Source organism: Liolophura sinensis, chromosome 9, assembly GCF_032854445.1.
Source record: "Liolophura sinensis isolate JHLJ2023 chromosome 9, CUHK_Ljap_v2, whole genome shotgun sequence".
NCBI lineage: Eukaryota > Metazoa > Mollusca > Polyplacophora > Chitonida > Chitonidae > Liolophura > Liolophura sinensis.
In genome coordinates this window covers 7382963-7387978 of record NC_088303.1, presented here as the reverse complement: position 1 = coordinate 7387978, position 5016 = coordinate 7382963, and positions in this window count along the sequence as shown.

Genomic DNA, 5016 nt, shown 5'->3' with positions numbered 1-5016 from the left:
ATGTAATTCTCGTTTTGCATAAGACAATTGAATCAATGTCACTCGGCAGCTACGGTTTCTTTTGAGTTTGGCTTCAGCGTTAAGGGACTATAAGAAAGTGGAATCACTTTGATGTCATTTATATTAAACTGTGAATCTACCAGAGGATAGTTTGCGCTTTAAACATTATGACTTGTAATATAACTTTAGCGTACGAATCTTTAATCACATGTATTGTTTTGTTTTATGGGAACCATGCGAATGTGTCATTTCACCTGTTTCGTTCATTATTACTTTGACTTCGATTTTCAGTATCTATACATGTATAAGTATCTCAATATCACTCAAAGGCTAACAGTCAAATAAATAGCCCAAGTATACCAAACAAACTGGTATGAACGTGATCACTTTTAGAACCTGTTGAGAACTGAAACAATCGACCATGTTCAGGGGTTAGCTTGTCAGAAGCACGAGCTAACTGCATGGCATAACCTACCGTCACACGGTTTAGATTAACGGACATCGGACAAAAAATCAATAGATCAAAGAAAATTGTCCTACTTTCCAAAATTTTCTGATAACAGACAAGAAGAGCAGAAGAGAATTGGCAAAGAAACTAAGAGCTTGTTAAATATGTCGTATTTCTGTTTCATTTTGTATGTTTAAGGCCCACCACAGATTTTGATACACAACATTAATGTACAAAAAACGCGTATTGTATGTTATTAATATGGAGTTTTGTATATGGTCAAATATCGACAATATAGAAAATAACGACAAAGTTCTGAGCTTTATTCTTGGGGTGTGGACATGGCATTAAACCACAGTTTTCCTAAGGCGCCATCGGTCAGTGCAGACATCAAGTAGACTGCTGTGGCTAGTTAATTCTAGTAGACATCACAACAACTTTGTTGGGGAGAGAACTTAAACCAGTGGTTCTAAACTGGTCACGCGTTCCCAGTTCGTCCATCAACGTCGTCTTTTACAAGTATTCCCGACCACTGGACAGAAAACTAGAGAGGTTACAAGAAATATAAAATAGGCCTGCAAAAAAAATATACTTTTTCTCAGCATAGCTTTCTTTCTTTTTGCTTTAAACCATACTCTTCCTTTCATTGTACCTTTTTCATGTATCTTTTAACTCCAGAAAACTGCGGCACAGAGTTATTCAAGTATTATTTGTCTGTCTCTAACATTACGTTAGAAGAGACATTGTTAATCCAGCTGGGCCGCTCTTCTTGGTGGAGATTAAAAGGATACTTCTTTCTAAATTACAAGTGAGTATTAGTCCGTCACATCGGGGTTGGGAAGCATTTTTGTTTCCTTACACGTTACACTTGCAACACTCATTTCATTTGGGTTAACGTTACATATTTAAGGCTTTGTTAAACAATTATTCGAATAGGGGTAATTTATTTCAGAAAGATTCCAACAGATGCTCTCTCTTCCACCAACATTCATCAATATGGCCGACAATGGGTATAAGTCTCCTCATGTTTCAGTTCGGCACTGGAAGTGGGGGCAGCAGTCTCTTTGCCAGCTTATTCACATTAAGAAAGGTTCTCCGTTAATGGGAGGAGCTAATGTACCACATATGTAATCAGAAATAATGTGAACACAGACATCCATCATGCAACAGTAAGTCGTAACATATGAGAAGTAAAGTGGTGCCCTAAATGGTGTATGTCCCTGCGGGTCTCTCCGGAGTGAAAAGAATAGGACCTCAGTCCTCTGGGCAAGATTGTCATAAACGCTTTCATCTTCTCCGTTGTGTGAAAGGCAACCGGGCAGCGATCTGTTTGCCGTGGGATGCGACCCGTAGTCTCTAAGACGGGATCCTGGTGGCTGAGGGCGTGTTGATATTGCGAGATCCTCACGTCCAACACACTCTTTAGCTTTAACTTCATCTCTTACTTGGAGAGAGACGGGAGGACGGATTGGCCCGGTCCGATCAATCCCCTTAGTCACAACTAAACTCTGTGTGGTCTCAAATTCCTCCATTACAACACACTTTAGAGAATATATATTATTTCTCAAATTTCGTTTGCGGGACTATGTTTGAGGGGCTGGTGCATGGGTCAGTGGAGTAGTAGGTGTCTGATGTGTGACCTTTTCATTGGGTGGGAGACGGAGGAGCTCGGGATGGGGAATTGAGTTTACTCATTAAGGTCATCTAGGCGAGTGTACATCATGTGGAGTCCTCGGTGATTTCCTGCTGGCTATCCCAGATTCAGGCACTGCCCATGTTCACTCTCCGTGGTGGGTGGGGAGCACGTGGGGTGAATCCTTATTGTATATCTATTATTTCTTCCTTAAATTTTTCGTCTAATGTCTCTAATGTATCTAATGTACCCATCAGGTCTTCCTCTCAGCCCACTTCGTCAGGTGCTGATAAAAAGAGGAAGGTGAAGGATTTGTCGGACTCACTTGATAATGGACAGGACAGATGGCCAGCTTTCATCGTTCTCTCAACAAAGAGTGAACAAACGCCTGCATCGAAACTCCGCCCATTCATTTTAAAAACGGCTTTGTAGCTCGCAGCGGGTACACTAAAAACGTGAAAAAGAAAACATTCGGGGACCTGAAACCAGCCCTGAATCCCGTATGGCCGGAGATACGGCGTGATAAGCCCCGGTGTGTCTGTCTGATTACAGCCCTGAATCCCGTATGGCCGGAGATACAACGTGATAAGCCCCGGTGTGTCTGTCTTATTACAGCCCTGAATCCTGTATGGCCGGAGGTACGGCGTGATAAGCCCCGGTGTGTCTGATTACAGACTGTTTGATTACAGCCTTGAGATCCCGTATGACAGGAGGTACGGCGTGATAAGCCCCGGTGTGTCTGTCTGATTACAGACTGTTTGATTACAGCCCTGAGATCCTGTATGACAGGAGGTACAACGTGATACGCCCTGGTGTGTCTGTCTGATTACAGACTGTTTGATTACAACCCTGAGATCCCGTATGACAGGAGGTATGGCGTGATACGCCCTGGTGTGTCTGTCTGATTACAGCCATGAGATCCCGTATTACCGGAGGTACGACGTGACACTCCCGATGTGTCTGTCTGATTACAGCCCTGAATCCTGTATGGCCGGAGGTACGGCGTGATAAGCCCCGGTGTGTCCTGTCTGATTACAGCCCTGAGATCCCGTATGACAGGAGGTACGGCGTGATACGCCCCGGTGTGTCTGTCTGATTACAGACTGTTTGATTATAGCCCTGAGATCCCGTATGACAGGAGGTACGGCGTGATAAGCCCTGGTGTGTCTGTCTGATTACAGACTGTTTGATTACAGCCCTGAGATCCCGTATGACAGGAGGTGTGGCGTGATACGCCCTGGTGTGTCTGTCTGATTACAGCCCTGAGATTATTACCCGAGGTACGGCGTGACACACCCAGTTTGTCTGATTGCAGCTCTGAGATCCCGTATGGCCAGATATACGGCTTGATACACCCCGGTGTGGCGGTATTATTACGGCCCTGAGATCCCGTATGGCCGGAAGTGCCGCGTGATACGCCCCGGTGTGTCCGTCTGATTACAGCCCTGAGATCCCGTACGGCCGGAGGTACGGCGTGATACGCCCGGTGTGTGTGTCTGTTTACTGCCCTAAAGTGAGCAAAGCGGTTTGACGAAGGGCGCAGTATCGCAGACTCAGACGTGACGAGGCCCATCTTACCGACCCAACCGTGATGACTGCGTCCGTATGGGAATGTGACAACTCAAAGACGGTTACTACGGAATTTTACTACGGAAGATCCAGTTCCACAATAGATTTTCCGCCGTATTGTGCCTAAACTGTGTACTGTCGATTGTAAATCATGGACTGTGAGAATGTGCTATGTGATGTGTATAGTGTGGCCACGTGTAGTGTGTTGTCTGACTTTGTGAATTGTACTGCGTCTACTCATTAAAGGTTGTACTCCTGAAGCAATGTCTGTCGTTTGTGACCTTCACGCTCAGATCATCTTGTGACAGGTTATAATCGTCATTTAAATATCGATAAAATTAAAACTGCATTAAAAAGGCACAGGAAACCGCATGTGGTCGTGATAACGAATATTATAAGTTTCTGAATCATGTACCGCCTGAGCCACTCGGGACTCTCTTGGACTTGCTTTTTCGACCTTGAAAGGCCTACGACACCATATGGAAAATATGTTATTTTCAGAGGCCTCTCGGATATCGGCCTTAAAGGTCGATTACCGATATTATTTTATATTATTTTTATATGATCATCAGTTTAAGTTACGGGTCGAGGCCACTATTTCTGACTCCTATGAGTAGAAAATGGGAATTTCTCAGGGCAGTATATTATCGCCATCATTGTTTAGCATAAAAAATCAATAACTTAGCCAAAACACATCTGCAGCTTTTTTTGAATAAAATTGAGAAATCGGCAACTGAAAATGTTTTTTTATTTTCAACATCAAAGACCGTCGGTATGCATTTTTGTAATAAACGGAAATTTCGTCTGGACCCTAAACTAAAATTTTGTGGTAAACAGATTAAAATTGTTGGTGAAACTAATTTTTGGGGTATAATATTCAATAATAAATTATCTGTTATTCCATATAAAAATGCTTAAAGCTAAAAGTACAGACGCTCTCGATGTAATCAAGGGCGTGTCCAGTACCAATTGGGGTGCTGACCAATATCTTTTATCAAATCTACATCGTTCTCTTTTAGGTCTAATTTGGGCTAACGGTCCATCTTTTACGGTCCGGCTAGGAAACCGTATATTAAAATGTTGGATCCTGTTCATCACCAAGGTTTGACGCTCAGTCTTGGTGCTTTTAAAACCTTTCCAGCAGAGAGTTCATGCGTAGAGGCTAACGAGCCTCCTTTATGTAACAGACGTATCAAAATCGGAGTTCAATATGCTAAAAAGTTTAAAGCTCATCCAATAAACCTTACCTACGAGTGTGTTTTTAATCCATCATATGTAGATAAATTTAATGAATGTCCTAGCAAGATCCCTTCGTTTGGTCTTTGTATAAGGGACAGTATTGTGGAAGGTAACATCAAGCTAGAGG